The sequence below is a fragment of the Equus caballus genome, chromosome 15, assembly GCF_041296265.1.
Source record: "Equus caballus isolate H_3958 breed thoroughbred chromosome 15, TB-T2T, whole genome shotgun sequence".
NCBI lineage: Eukaryota > Metazoa > Chordata > Mammalia > Perissodactyla > Equidae > Equus > Equus caballus.
In genome coordinates, this window is record NC_091698.1 from 60,242,357 (window position 1) to 60,264,409 (window position 22,053).

General features: G+C 36.8%; 1 long non-coding RNA gene across 7 annotated transcripts in view; it reads right to left on the reverse strand.

The window, feature by feature from the left end:
- The window catches only part of LOC138917691 (uncharacterized), a 389,144-nt gene that overhangs the window by 275,126 nt on the left and 91,965 nt on the right, over positions 1 to 22,053 (reverse strand). The window lies entirely within an intron of this gene.

The window sequence follows — 22,053 nt, forward strand, 5'->3', positions numbered from 1 at the left end:
GGGAATCAATAAAATGAAAGAGCAGTGAGGCATTTACCCAGAATACATTACAGTGAGATAAAGAGGTAAAAACATAACCATGAAAAAGCAGTTAAAAAATATGGAAAATCAGGGGCCGGCCTGGTGGTGCAGTGGTTAAGTTTGCACATTCCACTTCAGCAGCCTGGGGTTCACCGGTTTGGATCCCGGGTGTGGACATGGCACTGCTTGGCAAGCCATGCTGTGGTAGGTGTCCCACATATAAAGTAGAGGAAGATGGGCACGGCTATTAGCTCAGGGCCAGTCTTCCTCAGCAAAAAGAGGAGGATTGGCGGCAGATGTTAGCTCAGGGTTAATCTTCCTCAAAACAAAAAAAAGAAAGAAAATCAGTTGGGAGTCTCCAGCATATATCTAATGTGAGAGCCACAAAAAGAGGAAATGGTATAAACTTCTCCAAAATAGAAGAAATACGGGAGTCTTCAGATTAAAAGTGCTCACCCAGTGTTACACAAGATAAATAGATGTATTCGGCCTACAATTGTTCCATTACAAACAAAATGCAAAAGTAAAAACTCCACCCTTAGAATGCACTATTTATTTAAAAATCTTTAAAAGTCTAAACATAAGAATTCATACCCTGAATGAAATGTTCCTCAGCAGCTCTAAAACGCAATAGAAGACACATATAAGTAAATTTGGAATTTTTAGTTAAAACTATAGTAAGAATTGTACCTAACAATATTAAATTACTATGTCTTCCTAAATTGCCTTCTCCATTTCTGTGGAGTAACAGAGTTGAAATAGCCCAAAAAGTGAAAATGGAGGAAAAAATAAAGTTGGGGTTGGGGGAAATGAAATACTAAATTGCTGTATTATGTGGAAGAAGGATAAAGTTTTTATTAACTTTCGACTTTGATAAGTAAACTATGCATGTTGTAATGTATAGATTAATTACTAAATGAATAAAACTAAAGTATGTAACTACCAAGCTAATAAAAGGCAAAAACGATTTTTAACAATCTACTCAATCTGGAAAAGGAAATGCAGAGAGAAAAAAATGTACAGCAGGAGTGTCAAACAGAAAAAATAAAGAAACAAAATGTTAGAATGAAATAAAATATATCAGTAGTTACATTCAGTGTAAATAGACTAAATGTTCCAGTTTAAGAAATAAAAATTTTCAAACTGGATTTTAAAAGGACATTGAAAAGTTGAAAGCAAAGAATGCAAATTCATATACCATGCAAATAATAACCAAAATAAAACTGGTGTATATATATTAATATCACACAAAATCAAACTTAAGAGAAGAAAGTATTAGAAATAAAGAGGTTTCATAATGATAAAATATTTCAATTCACCAGGAAGACACATTTTGAGAACTGTATGTACCTGATAACATGACTTCAATATATGTAGAGCAAAAACTGAACTACAAAGACAAATAAACAAATCCACAATTATGCTGAGAGAATTAACATACTTCTCTTAGTAAATGATAAAACAATCAAAAAATAAGGACAAAATATTTAAACACAATTAACAAACTGACCTACATAGAGCACTGACTCTAAGAACTGTGGAATGCACATTTTTACCAAGTAGGTAGAAACATTTACAAAAAATTGACCATATATTGAGCCATAAAACAAGACTCAACAAATTTCAAAGAATCAAAATCACACAGATGTTTTCTGACCACTAGGTAATGTGGAAAGATAACTTTAAAAATCTCCATTTGTAAATTTAAAAAAACAAAACAAAACAAAAACCTCCATTTGTTTGAGAAATTATGAAGTGGGTTAAAAGGGTCATAAAATAAATAATGGGAGAAGTTGGAAAATAATTTGAACTGAATGATAATGTAAAAACCTGGATATTAAAGTTTTAAGAGGCAGCTAAAATAGTACTTAGAAGGAAATATATAATCTAAACTGCATATATTAGAAAATAATGACTGAAAATTAGTAAGCTAAGCATTTATTTCAAGAGATTAGCAAGAGAAGCAAAAGAAAATTAAAGTAAGTAGAAGGAAAGAAATAGTAAAAATACAGGACAACTAATGGAGAAAAACTAACAAAGTTAAGCTTCTTCTTTGAAGAGACTAACAAAATTGACATAACTTTGGTGAAAATAATCAGGAAAAAAAGAGAGAAGGAACAAATAACAAATATCAGAAGTAAAAAAGAGAACACCACTGCTAATGCTGCACACAAACAGATAAGAACATATTATTGACAACTTTGCCAATAAATTTGAAAATTTAGTTGAAGTAGAAAAAAATCCTAGAAAAATACAATATATCAAACCGGCCTAAAAAAAATAGAAAACTCTAAAGTCCTATAACCATTAAGGAAATTAAATCAGTAATAAAAAATCCTGCCCACAAAGAAAACTCCAGGTCCAGATGACTTTACTCTTAAGTTCTACTAAACATATCAAGAATAAATAATTCCCATTATACACAAACTCTTCCAGAGAATAGAAAAATAGGAAATACTCTCCAAATCATTTAATGTAGCTAGCATAAATTGTACCTACCAAAACCTGACAATGACAATAAAGGAAAGGAATATTATAGGCCAAACTCATTTATGAGCATAGATGCAAAAATCCTCAACAGAATATTAGTAAACCTAATCTAGCAACATATAAAAATAATAACAGATCATGATCAAGTTGTATTTATCCCAGAAATACACGGTTGGCTTAATATTCAAAAATTAAATAATGCAATTCACCACGTTAACAAATTAAAGCAGAGAAATCCCATGATCATCTCAATGGATGTAGATAAAAGCACTTAATAAAATTTAACATCCATTTATGATTTAATCAAATAAAACTCTTAGTAAACTAGAAACAGAAGGAAATTTCTTGATTTGATAAAGGATATTTACAAAAACATACAGCAACTATACTTAATAAATGCTGAAAGTTTCCCATTGGGGATCAGAAGCAAGACAAGGAAGTCTGCTATCACTGTTTTTAGCCAACATTGTACTGGAAGGCCCACTCATAAGGAAAGAAAAAGAAATTAAAGCTAAGGAACTAAAGTAGAGGAAAAAAACAAAACAATAATTATTTACAGATGATAATGATTTTATACAAAAGAACCTACAAATAAACTGTTAGAATTTGGAACAAGAAAGTTTAGCAAAGTCACTGGATATTTAATCAATGTACAAAAACCTATTTTATTTCTCTATACCACCAACAAATAGTTAAAAATTTTAATTTTACAAAAGATATCATTTAAAATAGCATCAAAAATTACCAATTACTTAGGAATAAATCTAACAAAAGATTTTCAAAACCTCCATAGAGAAAATCATAAAACTTTGTTGAAAGACATTAAAGACAACCTAAGGAATGGAGAATACCATGTTCAAGGACTGGAACATTCAATATTAAAAATATGTAACTTCTTCATAAATTTATTTGTAGATTCATGCAATCTTATCAAAATCACAAGTTTTTACGGGACTTGACAAACTACTTCTAAAATTTATACAGAAATGCAAAAGGCCAAAAGCAGTCAAGGCACTTATATTAGTTTCCTACAGCTGCTGTAACAAAATACCACAAATTAGAGGGCTTAAAACAATAAATTTCTTGTCTCATAGTTCTGGTAGCCAGAATTCTAAAATCATGGTGTCACCAGGTTTATGATTCTGTTGAAATCTATACATAGAATCTTTTCTTGCCTCTTCCTAGTATCTAGTGGTTTCCTGACAATCTTTGGCTTTCAGTTGCATAACTCCAATCTCTGCCTTCTTCATCACAGACCATTCTCCCTGTGTCTCTGTCTTTACATGGTCATCACCTTATAAGGATATCAGTCATATAAGGATATCATCTTATAATGATATCAGTAGGGGCTCAACCTACTTCAATATGACCTCATCTTAACTAATTACCACTGCAATGACCGTATCTCCAGACAAGGTCATATTCTGAGGTATTGGAGACTTCAAGATATCTTGTTGGGGGGACACAATTCAGCCCATAATAGCACTCTTAAAGAGAAAGAACAAAAAGAAAAATTTGTTCTACTAAACATCAAGACATACTACAAAGCTGTAGTTTTAAGACAGTGTGGTGTTGGCACAGGGACAGAAAAATAGATGACTGGAAAGGAAAGCTCAGAAACAGAATAGAAATAGACTTGTGTGACACTTGATTTATGACAGTGAGGATGGAATGGACTTTCCAAAAGAAGGTACTGGGACAATGGAAAAAATGAAATTGGACCCCTCTTTCACAGCATACAAAAAAAATCAAATACAGTAAATTTTAGAAAATACAGGATGATCTCTTCTTAACCTTGGACTAGGGAGGGATTTCCTAAACAAACACAAAAAGTACTCATAATAGAGAAAATGACAATTAAGAACTCCTTATACAAGGCAATACAGAAAGAGTGGAAAGTCAACCCTTAGAGTAGGAAAAGATATTTGCAATACATATTGTGAAATGAATAAGAAAAACCTCAACTAAATTTGAATTGAGAAGCCCTTTTTGGAGTAGGGAGAGATCTCACACCCTATCATATCTCATCAATTACTCCAAACAGGAAGAGACAAATGCTTGCATCTCCAGCAAGAAGTACAACTACTTTATTACTGAAGGAAGATTTCTCTCCCTGACTCAGCAACCGTGCAGCCAATGAGAAATGCTGCAGTTCATCCAATGAGAAGCCGTTGCCGCTCTAAACTGTTACTTTACTCCTGTAGACTTTCGTTTAGAACAGCCCCTCCCTACTCCTCCTTTTTCTCTATAAAAGCAAGCCCCTTGCTCTGTCTCTCTGGATTTGCCTATGATGCATCATAGTTTGTGGATCCCACATTGCAATTCTTTGGGCTATCCCCAAATAAACTCATTTAGAGGGTAAAATAACTGGCAACTTTGCTTTTTAAGTTGACATATTTGGTTTCAGAAGTGGGATTTGAAAGAGGCAACCCCCCCTACCCCACCCAGAGGGATGACAACCCCAGAACTGAGCATGGTACTTACAGGGAGTCCCTTGCATTCATCGCTTCTAAGAGTCGCTGCCTACTTTTGGTTTGGTGAGTCTCCTCTCAGATTTTGAGCTCTGCTCCCTTTGTGTTTTGAGCTCTCTGACTTTATTCGGGATCAGGATTGTCTTTATCCTCTCAGGGGAGGTACTTCGTCCTTCTCAGTTCAAGGCTTTGTCCTTGGGTTCAAGGCTTTGTCCTTGATGAGTACTCAGTTGTTTTCTTAAGTGGTAGCAAATTCCTTCTGGGACTCAGACTTCCTGAGAATCTAGGAGTTTTCTTTAGTTTTCAGATTCCTTTTGGAATCAGGGTTGTGAATCTGGCAACTTTCTTTTGTTTTTAGATTCCTTTGGGGATCAGGGACAGGACTCTAGCAACTTTCTTGGGTTTTCAGAGGAAATTTCAGAAATGGGATCCCAGTCATTTAAATGTTCTGAGGGAAACTCTCCTTTAGAGACCCCAGTCATGTTTATGTTTAAGAACTATGGGCCCCCTATGTGCACATTTTTAACTACATGCGCCAAACTGACCAAAAGCAGTCAGAAATTACAATGGCCAGTATGGGGACCTTTCAATCTCCCCAAACTTGTTTTTCTTAAAACCAGATTGGAAGACTGCAGCTCTAAAATTAAGCAGAACAAGTGATACATTTATTTTAATTGGTACCTGGAGGCTCCTAAATGCACACAAAACTCTCAAATCACCTCACTACAAGATTCCTTATCTAAATTAACCTAAAAAGCTAAAAAACTAAGGAAGAGCAAGACTTCTGAAGTTTCGCATTCCCCTCCTTATTCTTCTTTGTCTCAGGTGACATCTTGTTTCCCTTCCCAGACTCCTTTTTCTCAGGCACCACCCTGGCAGCCATCTTGTGCTCAGGCTCCACTCCCAACACCATCCTTGTGCTCAGGCTCCACTCCCAACACCATCTTCTTCTTTCCCTTGCACTGCCCCTACCTTTTCTGTATCCCCTGCTTCCTCACTCTAATCATCTTGCCAAACTTCCTTTCTCCTCTGAATCTAGCCTCACTCTTTCTTCTTCTGAACCTATCAGAACCTGCCCTTTTAAACTTAAACCTTCTGAGGACCCAAACAAACCTCAGATCACTTCTTTTCCCTGGACTAAAGCTGAATTGTGAGCCATTGTTAAGGATTTTCCAAAAGCAACGATGATCCCCACAGATATGCTGAAAACATTAATACAGTTGTTCAGACATACCAGCCGGGGTTTTCAAATTTATATCAGCTAGTTCATATGCTTGTTGGGGAAGGCCAGGCCCAAAATTGGATGAAACTAGCCTGATGGAAACATTCTGAAAGGGATTTAGAAAAACAAACTCCTAACTTTTGGCAAGAGGCTAGAAATCTCGCTAAAAAACTCCACCAAGCAATCCCAGTAGCTTTTCCCAAGCCTGTCGATTGGAACAAAATTCAGGCTTGCGTGCAAAAGCCTGATGAACCTGTTCATGGCTATTTTAATTGGCTTCAGATCCCTTTCAAAGAAAACTCCGGCCTCCCCATGGAAGCTAAATCCACTGTGGTAGTTTTTAGTTCTATGTTTGGTAATGGCTTGGACTGAGATCCTTCCCTCTTAGGGAAGAGGATCTGGATGGAGTGGGAGACCATGTCTACTCCAGATTTGGTCAATTTGGCAAATCACCTCACTTGCACCCCAGAGGATTTAACTAGAAAAAAGCACACAAAAATCCTACATTTTCAACTCCAACAAATGGAGGCCTCTGGACAGAACCAGAAGCTTCCCAGTCTCTGTCACTTTTGTAAAAAGCCAGGACATTGGAAAAGGGACTGCAAGCTAAAAAACTCCAGGGGTTTTCAGCCCCCCAACCAATTCTTCCAATGCCCTACCTATCCCCAATGATGGGGCTCTGAGGAACCACAGGGGCTTTTCCCAATCCTTTCCCTTAATCAACTTGGGGAATTCACTCTCCAGATTGGGAATGAATCTTTCCCCATATTTATTGACGCCAATGCTATTGGTGCTCAACCCACTGTTATGAAAAAGCCCCTGCCTTAGGGTACTAAAACAGTTTAGATAGTGGGAGTCTCAAACAAACCCCAGCAGGTCCCTGTCTCTAAACCCATTCCCTTTTGTTTAGGCCTTCTGAGAGACACCCACTCTTTTCTCCTTAGTTCCTCCACTCATTCATCTGCTAGGCTGAGATTTCCTGGAGAAATACCTTGCTGGTGGTTTTTTTCTCCTGAAAGGGGGAAATAATTCTACAATTTGATAGCAGCAGTAAGAGTAGTCATCAAAATAGCCAACTGGACAAATTAAATGACTCTATGACATCTTTCATTTGTTCTATCACTGATGGTATTAAAGATAATTTTAAAGACACTAGCTATTTATCTCTCTTAGATCAGCTGCTGCCCTCCTTATGGACAAAGTCCACAACTGACATCAGCAGACTCCACAGTGTACCTCCTATCAAAATTCAAATAGATTCTTCAAAGCCTCTCCCTAAAATTAATTAATACCCTATAAATAAAGAAGCTCCCTGGGCATTAGGCCAATAATAGAAAATTGTAAGGCCCAAGGCCTCATTATCCCCTGTACTAGTTCCTGTAATACTCCTATTTTACCAGTAAGAAAACCCAATAGCTGAGAATGGAGATTAGTCCAGGACCTTTGAGCAATAAATAACATTATCATCCCTAGGCACCCACTGTTCCTAACCCTCATATGCTACTGGCATATATCTCAACAGAAAGCAAATTCTTTACTATGATTGATTTGTGCAGAACGTTCTTTAGTATCCCAAATGATAAGGACAGTCAGTACCTAAAGAGGTACTGACATTCACTTGGGAAGGAAAACAATTCACCTGGACAGTCATGCCTCAGGGCTTTACTGAAAGTCCTTCTTACTTTTCACAAGTTCTGAAGACTGATCTGGATGATGTATAGTTTCCTAGAGGTTCTACCTTGTTGCAATATGTAGATGATTTGCTTCTTTGTTCTTCCTCTCAGGCCTCCTCACAGAAAAACAGCATCCACTTTTTAGGCTTTTAGCCCTACAGGGATACAAGCTCACCTAGGAGAAACAGCAGATTGTCCAAATTGAGGTTTGTTATTTGGGGTACCTGATATTGGAATAGGGCTACACCTAGATCCAAATAGGCTCCAAGCATCAGCTACAAGTTGTTCTCAGGCTGGCTGCCTATTGTCGAAATTGGATTCCAAATTTTTCTCTTATGACCAAACCCTTGTATGTATTACTGAAAAAAAAATAACCCTGACCTGATCTTCCAGGGAGAACAGTATGACAAAGCCTTTAAAATCTTAAAGGAGAGTTTAATAAACCCCCCTGCTCTTGGGCATCCAAATTACCAGCTTTCCTTTCTCCTTTTTGTGTATGAGAAGGAAAGGAGTGCCGTTGGGGTACTCATGCGAAAGACACAGGAACCACCATCAACCCATAGAGTATTACAGCCAGCAACTGGACCCCGAAATAGAAGGATACCCTCCCTGCCTTAGAGCCACACCTCCCACTGCCCTTTTGGTTAAAGTCACTGAAGGAAATAGTTGTAGGATCTCCTTTAACCATTTTGGTACCCCATGCAGTGGAAGCCCTCCTAAATTCTCACCATACACAACATCTTTTGGCTAGCTGTCTCACCTTTTATGAGATTCTCTTACTAGCTGCTCCTCACATAACTTTTTCTCACTGCAATAACTTTAACCCTGCCACCATTCTCCCCTCCCCTACCGATGAAGTCCCCCATGACTATTTAACACTGACAATGCACCTCCTGACCCCTTGTGATGACCTACAAGAGACTCCTCTGAATAACACTGACATCTCATGGTTTACTGATGGGTCTTATTTAAAGAGTCACAATGGTAAATACTGTTCTGGATATATGATACCAAAGTCTTTTGAAGTAACTTAAGCAGCACCTTTGTCCTTAGCTACTATGGCCCAGCAAGCTGAATTATATGCACATACGTAGGCTTATACCCTAGCCAAAGGCACAACTGCCAACATTTATACTGACAGTATTTATACTACTGGAGTGCCCCATGACTATAGGATGTTGTGGAAGCAACATGGTTTCCTTACTTTCAGCAAAAATAAAACTTAAAATGGTCCTTACATTCAGGAACTATTGGATGGAATATTCTTATCTGCTGCTTTAGTTATTATTAAAATCCCAGGGCATTCTAAACTTGACTTTCTAGAAGCTAAGGGAAATCACCTTGCTGACACTCCTGCAAAGAATGCTGCTCTTAAAGGAGCTAATAGTAGCCAAACTTCTGTCGTGGTCCAGAAGGATACTTCCCCAAATGATAGCTTGGAAAAACTGGTTAGAAAAGGCCAACAATCGGCCCCAGAAAAGGAAAAACAAGATTGGAAATTTTACAATTGTCGGTTTGACAAAAAGAGAAAGCTCTGGTTTGGGCCAAATAACAATCCCTTTCTACCAGAGACTCTAAAATTCTCATTACTAACCACGGTACATGCCTTGAATCATTGTACTGAGACAAAATGATAAACTTTATGCACCAATACTAGTGAGGAAATATCAGTAAGACTCCAAAAATTGCCTATTTACTTGCCCTACTGCCCAAAATACAATTCAGGAAAACCTGTCTGCACTGCTCCTGGACACTTTAAATCGCCCAATGGATCATTTGAGATTTGGCAAATGGATTTTATACAGCTTCTCTCATCTCGTGTCTTGGTCATGGTCTGTATGTATTCTTACTAGACTGAAGCTTTCCCTTGTAGACAAGATACTGCTTCATCTGTGGCTAAAATTCTGTTAGAAAAGATTATCTCTACCTGGGGGACCCCCTTCAAACTTCATAGTGACCAGGGGACTCATTTCACAGGTCAAGTGCTTTGACAGGTCTGTGCTGTTTGGCTGGTTCTGCAGCACATTCACTGTGCTTATCATCCTCAATCCTCTGGGCAGACTGAAAGTACTAACATTATTAAGACTCAGTTAGTGAAGTCTGTAGAAACCCTCCAGATACCCTGGCCTAAAGTGCTGTCATTGGTCCTCCTAAATCTCAGATATACCTGTTTTGAAACTCATAAATTCTCACCCTTTGAAATAACCATAGGTTGCCCAGCACACTTGACTCCTGCTTCTTTCAACCCTTAATTGGTAAATGGAAACACACTTCAATATTGTAAATGCCTACTTGCTTCTGTTAAAAATAACCATGCTTTAGTAGAGCAATCTTTTCACAGTGTGTCCCTGGGAGATGAAGACCTCAAACATCATGCTCTACAACCTGGAGATTTTGTTTACTGCAAAGACACCTCTAAAAAAGTTCTCTCCAGCCTCACTGGAAGGGCCCCTATCAGGTACTGTTAACTAACACTTGTGCCACCAAACTCCAGGGAGTGGACTCATGGATCCACGTGTCACACCTAAAGAAGGCACCAAACCCCAAGTGGACCTGTACTCCATCCAGTGATCTGAAGATAAAATTCACCAGGATTTGAAGCAGCTGATATCTGAGGCAGACGGCTTTCCCAGGATGATTGGATCAGGCCTGTATACCCTCTTCTCACTGTTGTTTCTTCCTTTATTTTCTCTCTTTTCTGGAAGGACAATCCTCTTGTCTGCATTTCTGAATCCCTTGAAAAAGGGGGAAACTTCTCTGATAGTTGGATTTGCCCTCAGAAACTTCAGTCTGTCTAAGATAACAATGACCCCTTAGTTCACCCTGTAAGTAACTTTACTGGGATTCCAGATGCTGTTATTTGTCTAAATTTTTCTGCTGTCCCAGTATACCGAGTCAAGGTGCTAAGCCCACCTAGACTAGTCCGTTGCTTTAATTTAACCCAAGCTTGGAAGGGGAAGACAAGATCTTTTGAATATTTGTATTAAAAAGTTTGTGGGACCACCAATATAAGCCAAATTATTTGTAATTTCTTGATATGTCCATGTATTTAGGCAACCTCTTGGTACATAATAACGTAGTATCTGAGCCTTGGTTATATAATGCTAATGCCTCTATGCCAATGAATGAGTCTATTGACAATATCAATTATGTGGGAGTCTTATATACACCCCCTGGTTACATCTGCATTTATGGAGGTTTCAGTAATAACCCTTATGCCTGGGCACCTCACTGACTTCCCAGCTGGAAAATACAAAGACAGTGTGCCCTTGCTGTGTTCACTGTTCTATTCTCTCTGCATAACCAGAGACCTCTTATTGGTCTCTCCCATTAAATCTCCATAGTCACTGTAAATAAGAAGTTCCAGACACGTATGTGACTCTGGGTTTCCTTCCTTGGGAAAAGCCTTCTTTCCGTGGATCAGAGTGAGTGCCAATGAACAAATGATCAGGAATTTCTCCCTGACGCTAGAAGAGCTGGCAAACTCCACAGCCCAAGAAATTTCAGCTCAACAACGGTCACTTAACTCATTGACCAAGGTAGTTTGGGATAATCATATAGCTCTTGATTATCTATTTGCTGAGGAAGGCGGTATCTGTGCAGTGGTGAACACTTCCTATTGTACGTGGATAAATGCCTGTGGGGAAGTAGAAACCCAATTGCATAAGATTAGATAGCAAGCACATTAGCTAGAACAAATTTCACCTAGTAATCCACTGTCTTTTGATCTGCTCAGCTAGTTACCTTCAAGGTCTGGGCTCCTGGTTTAGAACTATCCAGCAAACTGGGCTTATAGTACTGCTCTTAATCTTATTCTATATACTTGTTCTGAAGTTCTGTAATATGTTATACTATTGTCTGTCAAACCTTTGTAAAAGTGATATGCCCAGTACGGTGATGCTAGCTCAGCACTTCAAAATGATCTCCACCATCTATGACCTTGGAGACTTTAGATGGAAAATGCCTGAGATTTCTCCCACCTGGCCTTCCTTATTACTCAAATGTGGACTAAATGGCTTCCAACCACTATGCACTTTCCTTCAAACATGGGACATGACAACCAGGAAAGATCTTTCTTGGTACCAAGAACAAAATCACCATGCACAGAGAACCTGACTCTTGATCAATCATGCTTTCAGGGAAAGATCTTAATCAAAAGACCACATCTTCCAAAATGTGAAATGAATAAGAGAAACCTCAACTAAATTGGAGTTGGAAAGGCCTGTATGGGAAGCTCTCATGCCCTATCATACATCTTCAGTTACTCCAAACAGAAAGAGACATTCGCTTGCATCTCTACCAGGAAGTACAACTGCATTACTACTGAAAGATTTCTCTCCCTACCTGGTAACAGCCAATGAGAAATGCTGCAGGTCAGCCAATGAGAAGCTGTCACCACCCTGAACTATTACTTTCCTCCATAGACTTTTGTTTAGAAGAGCCCCTCCCTACTCTCCCTTTTGCTCTATAAAAGCAAGCCTCTTCCTTTGTCTTTCCTGATTTGCTTATGATTTGCCACAGCATGCACATCCCAAATTGAAATTCTTTTGGTTATTCCTCAATAAACTCACTTTGAGGGTAAAATAACTGGCAAATTTTCTTTCTCAGTTGACAATATAACTGACACAGAACTAGTATCTAGAATATAAAGAAACTCCTAAAAATAACAAGGAAAAGTACCCAGGAGTAAAAATGGTGAAAAGATTTGAACACACACTTCACAAAAGAGGAAATCCCAATGACTAATACCATATTTTAAAATGTTTAGTGCCACTATTTCTTCAGGGACATACATTTTAAAACCATGACAAAATACCACAACTCATCCATCAAATGAGAAAAATGTAAACGTCTGACAATATTAAGAGTTAACCAAATATAGAGCATCAGGAACTTTCATAGTATGAATTGTATAAATTGGTACAAATTCTCTGAAAACATTGTGCATTATCTGGTCAAGTTGAGGATAACGCATACCCTATGACTCTGCAGTTCTACTCCCAAATCTTTACCCTAGAGATACACTAGGGTACCATGATACATGAACAAGAATGTTCATAGAAGCATTGTTAATCATTACCAAAAAGTGTAAACAATTCAAATGTCTAACAGCAATAGAATGGATAAATAAATTGTGGTCTTAATCAGCAATGAGAATGAACGACCCATAGCTACAAACAACAATATGAATAATTCTTAAAATAACGTCAAGACAAAAAAGACAAGTACACAAAGAATACACACAATAATGATTTCATCTATCTAAAGGTCAAGAACAAAGAAAGGCAAACTGTGTTGTTCAGGGGCGCATACCCATGTGGTAAAATTATAAAGAAAAGTAAAGAAATACTTCTATAAAAGTCAAGACAGTGATTATCTCTGGAGGAAGAAAAGGAGCTTGGGATTGAAAAGAGGGTAATTGGGAAGACATACACAGATGGCTTCCTATATATCAGTAATGTTTAATTTCTTGACCTGGGTGCTGGTCACAGGGGTGTCCACTTTACAAATATTTGTTACACTATACATATAATTATTGTGTACTGTTTTGTATCCTATATTTCACAATATTGAAAATTTTAAATTTTAATATAGGTTTTAATTTTTTTAATCTAACTTTAAAATATTAAAAATTTTAAAAGGCCACATGGGCTGGAGAGAAAGTGATTGTGCTCAGTGACTGAACAATTTTAAATTACCTTAAAGAGAGTGGTTTCAGTAAATTGTTGAGAGCAGAAGTTAGGCTACAAACAGTTATAGAAGTTCTGGATCACTTTAAAGCAGAGGAAGCAAACATTATTCTTTCAAGACTTTTGGTAGTGAAAAGGTGAACTAAAAGAAAGCAATATGAGAGTAATAAAGTCAAAAGAAAGGACCTTTTTCAGATAAAGAAGACTACTATGGTTTCAGACAGATAAAAAGACTACAAAGAAGAAATATTAAAGACGCAAGATGGTGGTCAGCGTAGATAAATGAAGGAACAATGTTCTGAGAGCTGGAAGAGCACAAGTGCAGGAACCAGTCTTTGAAAGGAGAGAGAACATACCCTGTCTGAGGCAGAAGAAGCTACGAGACTAAAGTGTGCGATGTGAAAGGAAAACTCAGAGACAAAAGCAGTAATAAAAGAAAAGAAAACCTTTGTGCACTGTTGGTGGGAATGTAAACTGGTGCAGCCACTATGGAAAACAGTATGGAGGTTCCTCAAAAAATTAAAAGGAGAAATACTATTTGATCCAGCAATTCTACTTCTGGGTATTTATCCAAAGAAAATGAAAACACTAACTTGAAAAGACATATGCGCTCTCATGTTCATTGTAGCATTATTTACAATAGCCAAGATATGGAAACAACCTAAGTGTCCACTGACAGATGAATGGATAAAGAAAATATAATATATATATATATATATGAACATTATTCAGCTATGAAAAAGAATGAAATTTTGCCACTTGTGACAACATGAATGGACCTTAAGAGCATTATGCTAAGTGAAATGAGTCAGACAGAGAAAGACAAATACCATATGATCTCACTTATATGTGAAATCTAAAGAAAAAAAAACAAAACAACAAGCTCTTAGATACAGAGGACAGATTGGTGGTTGCCAGAAGTGGGGAGGGGGGCGGTGTGGGGGGTAAACAAAATGGATAAAGGGAGTCAAAAAGTATAAACTTCCAGTTATAAAATAAATAAGCCATGGGGATATAATAATAGTGTAGGGAATACAGTCAAGAGAGAAGGACTTAAAAATAAAAAGAAAAGTACTTTTATTTCTAATGCCTTGTAATGGAGTCTAGTCATTAAAAGAGTTGACTCCTCCAATAAAGAATACAGCAGGTATTTAAGAAAAAAAACAGCAAAGTTACCAAGATAACAGTAAATCTGTTTATGGTGAGCAAAAGCAGCCATTTCCCCACAGGGTTACCATATGGGCAAGGATCACCATCTACCGTAGGTGGCAGAAGTCGGGGTAAATTTGTTTTTATCAGAGACTTCTCAGAAATGACTCAAAAAGGCCTCATCATTTAGGAGCTCATGTTAGACAAAGTCTCCTTGCTTTTTGTTTTGTTTTTACTGTGGTTCATCATGTGCTATTCATGTTGCTCTCAGAATTACAGTTATCTGCAGTCAGTGAATGTGTCTATGATAAAGTGCAGACCTTGAGGAAAATGCAAAATGCTTGAGATGGACAGGGTAAGAAAAATGAGAGGAAGTCAGTTGTAGGTTGTATTCCAAATATTCCAAAATATCAAAGAGGATGAAAACAGGAAGGACATCCAATCCACCCTCCTCAATGTGTTTGAGGGAAAATGAGGCCTAAAGAGAAGGGTTAATGAAAAGCAAAGTTTGGAACATAGGGCTATCAACCTGTAGTCCAGTGCTCTTTATGCCATACCATATTGCCATGTAAAATCAAAGTCCTTTGGAGCCCAATTCTTTCTTTGTGAGTTATGTAATATGTGCACAGGAATGGAATCCTAGCATGAACAGTAAAATAAAGTACCCAGACATTCAGATGCATGGTAGGTATCTTCATTATCTTTATTCTGGTCTTTGTCAGACTCTCTGCTCTAGGAGAGAAAAAAAGGCACACAATATATATTTTTTTTAATTGCTAAAGTAAGTTAGAAGTACTATAGGGATAAATTTAGAATAAAAAGTTGTCCAATAGTATAGAATTTTATATTAAACTGGTATTTTTTTTTTTTGAGGAAGATTAGCCCTGAGCTAACTACTGCCAGTCCTCCTCTTTTTGCTGAGGAAGCCTGGCCCTGAGCTAACATCGTGCCCATCTTCCTCTACTTTATATGTGGGATGCCTACCATAGCATGGCATGCCAAGCGGTGGTGCCATGCCCGCACCCGGGATCCAAACCAGCGAACCCCGGGCCGCCGAGAAGTGAAACGTGCGAACTTAACCACTGCACCACCGGGCCGGCCCCTAAACTGGTATTTTAAAAAAATATTTCCAGTAGCTTCCTAATTTCTAAATTTAACCAAGAGCTCATTTAGAGTGAGATAAATTAATCTGAGGAACTATTAAAATAAATGTACTTACTTGAGCACAAAAGTTATTAAAATATTGAAAATTTCTAAATCTCTCCTTAATATCAAATCACATTATTATGCTGTTCTAAAAATGATAAAAAGTTTAAGTGTAGCTTGAAGACAAGAATAAAAGGGTAAAGAAACACTTCATTAGTCTTCTACCACATTTTAATCATTTCAGAGAATAGTAAAATGTTAGTACGTGTAAAATCACCAAATGACGCTAATCAATTTATATAAAAATGAGAAAGCCATGGAACATGTCTTTCTATAAAACTGTCGTACTAGTTTTAAAATGATCAGTTTCTGTTCTTCATTATCTTCTAATTTGCAGAACAGCAATCTGAATATATATACTCCAAGAAAAATCATAATTAGATAAGGCCTGTCTTCTTAAAGTTATCCATTTTAGATTTGCATTTGAAGAGTTGTCAAAAATCATCTCAAAGCAGCTGTTTCCAATTATACTTATTTTGACAACTGAAAATGAGTAAATAAAACAAAAATAGTTTAATATTTTGATCAATGTAGCTCCTTAATACTAAAGAAAATAATTACGCTTTATATTAATATAAAATTTAAGAAGGATATTTAAACAGGAAAGAATTATTTTCTTAAGTTCTGTAGAAGTTAATTATTATACAAACTCAGGTATATGGTATACAAAGTACATTTTATTATACGCAAAATTACAAATAAATCATGCCTAGTCTGTAACTCAGATATTCCAATCCACTCAACACAAGCTTCATTCACAAAACGTTTCTACCATATTTGATGTTTGAGGGATAAGTAAAGTACAATGCCAACATCAATAATAGTATAAATGTGACTTGGATCTCCTAAATATTTTCCATTCTGCCAAAGGTAGATCTAGACCTACATTCTTTAAAAAAAAAAACAAAAAACAAACAAAACCCCACAACTTTTATAGGAATTTCAACTATTTAGAAAGAATATTTTTTCATGTATGATAACAAAAGTATAAATAATACAGATGAGCCAGAAAAAGGAAAAAGAGAGGAAACATGAACAAGAGTTGTCAAACATACAAAAGTCCTAGAATATTACAGCAAAAACAGTACAGGAATCTGGGGTTTCTTTATCTAGGTTGCTGTGAAATATTGGGGACACCATTTAATCTTTGTATTTTTTTGTTGTTGTTAAAACATCTCTAAAATAAGGACCTATCTTCCTTCACTACAAATCTGCATTTTTCTTTGAAGCTTTCATTAAGACCTTTCAATGGAAGTAACAGGGATTTTTCTCAACAGAAAACAACCAAAGATTCAAAGGCAGCTTTGACCTTATGCATAAGATCCTACAGGACACTAGAAGGCCTGCTTGTTCCCAGCTATCTGTCCAATTACTCTGACATTTCTGAAATTTCCACTAATTTGTTGTATATTCACAGAGTTTCTTTAAGGATGAGGAATTAATTCTAAAAGATTCCTATTGGTAAAGTGCAAAATGTTATATTAATGCTAATATTTTTTCAACCAGCTAGCTAGCTATATGTGGCTGGGAGCAGATGTGAATAAGGTAAAGGGACACTAAATTACATCTGTTCAGGGGCTATCCATCCTTCAGTGGATGGTAAGGGTGAGGAAAAGATCCAGGGCATGGGGTACTGCCTAAAGGCAAATCTGCTCTGAGGCTGGGGTCCTTAAACAAAGCCATGTGGTAACAGTCAAGTTCTACCAGACACCTGGGGATAGTAGGAGAACCAAAGCACCACATTTTCCTACTTCATCATTTGATCTCCTAAATACTTTCCATTGCCAGAGATAGATTCATTCACAGTATAATAGCACATTGAATGTACCAGAAGAAAGCAGCATGTTACAGTACTGTAAGATTTATGCCTTTCCACATTTGGTAAAAGGGGCTGTTTCTTCATCTGAATCTGTGCCCTGCTTTCTGCCTTTGAGTATTAATTCCACTTACCCCTATTTCCTTATCTGCCTAGTCCTGCAGCAGGTCAGGCATAAAACACAGGACCAGTCATGACCACTCCACCTTAACAATTAAACAATTCAGGTCAAGGGCAGGAGGGAGTGGGGAGTAACCATCCTTGTGTATTTCTAAAATGAAATTCCACGACTTCCCTTATTGGAAGTGTCAAGCATCCCATGAACTAACATTAGGATCAAAACCAGATGATTATCCTGTTTAAAAATAACCCTGTTTTTCCTAAGAAAAAATACACCCTCGTTAGCTTAAAAACCAAAATCTAATTTTTATCTTTTAAAAAAAAGCTCTTTAAAGTAAATATTTCCCTGAAAGAAAACCACCATAATTTATTTTCGTGGAGGGGAGGAGATGGATAGAAAAGGAAAAGAGAAATAAATTGAGGTTTGCGTGGAGCATAAGTAATTTGAACTCTGGACATGGACATGGATCTTTACCATTAGTAATTGTTCTGCTATTCCGGGGGAGAGGAGAGATGAAGCTAGGGTTGAAAACAGTTCAGAATTGACCAGAGATGAAAGCACTAATTCCAATGCGGGTGGGGGATAGGATTCAGAAATACTGGAAAGCTTTGTTTTCCTCACCCTGTGTCTTGGAACCGCCAGATCAGAAGTTGGCAACTCTAGATTAAACATCATAACAGCTGGGATGAGGAAACTCTTCACAGAAGGGCCACCCCAAAAGTCAGGAATGAAAAAATGCTAGAGGAATAAACACAACAAAATCCCTCAGGAAAACATATCTGGCCACTGGGTGGGTATCAGCCTTGTGTCATACTTGGTATGCACTAGAATTTTCTTCCTTTAAAATAAAGACTCTTTTCCTTTTCAGAAAGTTCCTTGTCTTTTAGGTATTCACCCATCTTTCACAGAGAACTTTGATTCTAAGTATATACTGCTCATAAGGCTTTATTTTTAGGGGAACTATTAGCCCAATCCCTTGATCTAAGGTTTAAAAACATTACCTATAAGAATCTATGGATAGGGAAAAAGAAAGAAATGCTGGATAATTTCCCTTCTTGGGAGAAGCAGGTTGGTTTTCTTCAACGTCATTTACCCCAAAGGACATACAAGACTATTGTCAAGTCCTAGGATGTCTCTTGGTAGAGGCACAATCGTTACCTTAACTTCACTCTGCATCATTTCTCTGTGTCTCAGTCTACTTAAACTCCTTCCCTTGATGCCTCAGCACCCAAATTTGTCATCTTTCCCCCCAAAAAGGTTGCTTTTTTTAACCATAGAAAAATCTATTTCTACACAAGAGAAGTTGTTCACTAAATTTAGCCCTAAATGTTTATACTTTTGCCTTTACATTATTTAATTGACACTCTTCTCACCTTCCTGTGACTTCTTATGCCCTTCATGTGGTATGAAAACTGAGGGCATTTAAAAACCACAACAAGGTGGGACTCTAACCCATGAGCAGGCAGTCAGAAGACCCTGGGAAATAAGGTTGAGACAAGGATCAAAATCAAGGGCAGAGAGAGTATCTAAATTGACCACAAAAAGAATCAGATCCTTAACTTTTTAACATCGAAGAGAAATCAAGAAAAACAAAGCTTTCATATACACTTTGTCCTTTTCTTCCATTGAACAATGAATTCTCTAAGTAAATGTAAGAGAAAATACAGGAATGTATTGACTTTAGGCTGCCCCATGAGTAGATACGTTTTCTTCTCTATACAAAGGAAGAAATAGAGTTCAAGTGCAAAAGATGAGATTTGTGTTAGATTTTTCTTTTTCTTTTTCCTAATTGACTTAAGGGGAACAAGTCACTGGAATATGGCACCAAAAGACCTTCTCTGGAAACTTTGAAGAATCTAAGCTAGTTATTGGACAGGGCTTCCTGGAAAAACTAGGTGAGAGCTCCTGTAAGCCAGAGTAATATATTTGAATGCTGGCTTGGCAGTCAAGCATATTCTGGGTGTGAATTCTGCTACTACTCGTCATCATATCGGTGATCTCAGGCAAGTTACTCAGCCTCTAAAAGCCCCATTTTCTCAGCTATAAAAACAGAGGTAATACCAACCTCCTCAACAGAGTTGTGAGAATTAAATGAAGTAAGGGAAGTAAGTTCTGGCACGTGAAAAGCAAATAATAATAATAGTAATAATAGTTAAACTGTATCTAGTGATTACCAAGTGCCAGGAGCTGTTTACGTGTATTACTTAATTTAATCCTCACAGCAATCCTATGAATTACATACTATCTGTAGCCACATTTCACAGATGCAGAAACTAAGGTTAAGTAATTTGCCTGTGGTATCTCAGTTAGTAAGAGGTACAGGTAGGAGTCAATCCAAGTACTCTTATCCACTATGCAACTTATTACTACTCTACTACTATCGCTGCTACTACCATTCATTATTCATCAATATATCCCCAGTACCTAGCACAATGCCTAGCATAATAGGCAGTCAATAAATACTTCTTGAATTGAATTTAATTTCTCAGCATTACTTAGACTCAGACAGGGAAGAAGTGAACAAGCCAGTCAACCAAATAAATTGTATTCATTTTCAAAATATCTATCAAAAAGTATGGCTGTCATTTTTCATTGACTTCACTTGTTTGTATTAATCTGAGTGAACTGAATGGGGATTTAGATACATAGAATATACTTTAATATTCATGAATGTCACCAGAAGATAAAACTACAGACCAATATCACTTATGAAAATGGATGTAAATATCCTCAACAAAATACTAGCCAACCAAATCCAGCAACATATAAAAAGAATTATACACTGTGGCCAAGTGGAATTTATTTCAGGAATGCAAGGATGTTTAACAGCTGAAAATCAATGTGATAATCATGAGTGGGCTTGAAGATATGACATGCAGCATTTTGTCATTTTACATTTGTCATTTACAAATTTGAATCACACACACAACATGAGACTGGTATGTGAGGATCAGTTGCAAACATGTGCTTGGTGTGTGCACTGGGCAAGGGCCTGCTGAGAAGGCAAATTTGCCTTTTTCTAGATCATTATCTTTGTAGTAACTCCTATAAAGTTGTGGAGGAAAAGCCTTCCTCATGGGAAATTGGGCCCAAAAAGTCAGCCCACAGACAGAGCTATAGCAGTATTCATGAATTTGGGAACTCTGGGACAAATCCCTAGTAGATATCAAGGCTATACCATATAGAATGTGATAACTGTGAAAACTAAAATCTGATCACATCAAAGCTAGCCAGATGGAAGACCAAACAAATTCTCAGAAAATCAGCAAAAAATTCTGGGGCAAACTTTCAAAATCCAGTTCATCTTTCATCATTTTTCTAAGTTGTGATATGTTCATGATTTCCTACTTAATTATCTTCAGGAACTTTTCTAAAACTTTTACAACATTTTCACATTTTCCAAAATAGTACAAGCAATCAAATGTCAAGCCTACCATAATAAAATTACTTAAAATGCACATGCAGAAAATATGAAATTGCTTTGCATTGTTACATTAACTTAACTACATTACAGAGTAAATATTATGTTCTTTTAACATCATAAGAGTAAAGTAATGGCTCAGAAACATGTGTGATCTGACCAAATTAGTGTTACTATGGAAACTTGATATTTTCAATTTCCTGACCCTTAAGGTTGATTTCAACACAGCAATATGCTTTGTTTTCCATTTTGCTGCTATAGTTTACTACAATAGAAAAGCATGCTGCAAGTCCCATTTATTAAAGACTCTAAACTAAAACTGGGAAATAAAAGTAGGAAAAACTATATTCTTCTCTTAAAAAGTTCAGTCATATGTCATCTATGGTTCATTCCATAACACTAGTCCTCATCTGGCTTGTCTTTATTTTTCCCAACAGTTTGCTGGCAAATTCACAGACTCAAAATAAATAGAATTTTTCCACTATCTAATTCTGAATTTGGCAGAGAAACTCAATGATGAATCTATTCCCTACCTCAAAAAATGTTTTCTTTTATACATTTCACTCACCCATACTCACTCAAGTCTGTAGACTAGAGAAATAACATGACTTTATTGTAGGGGTATTTCTATCACATGTTTCTCAGGAATAAATTAAATACAAATTAAATCCTAATATCTGAAATATCAAATAGGAATAATCATTTTTTCTACCACTTTCCATCTTGGATTCCTTCCAGGCCATCTGAGGAGAAGTCCCATAGGCTTTATCACT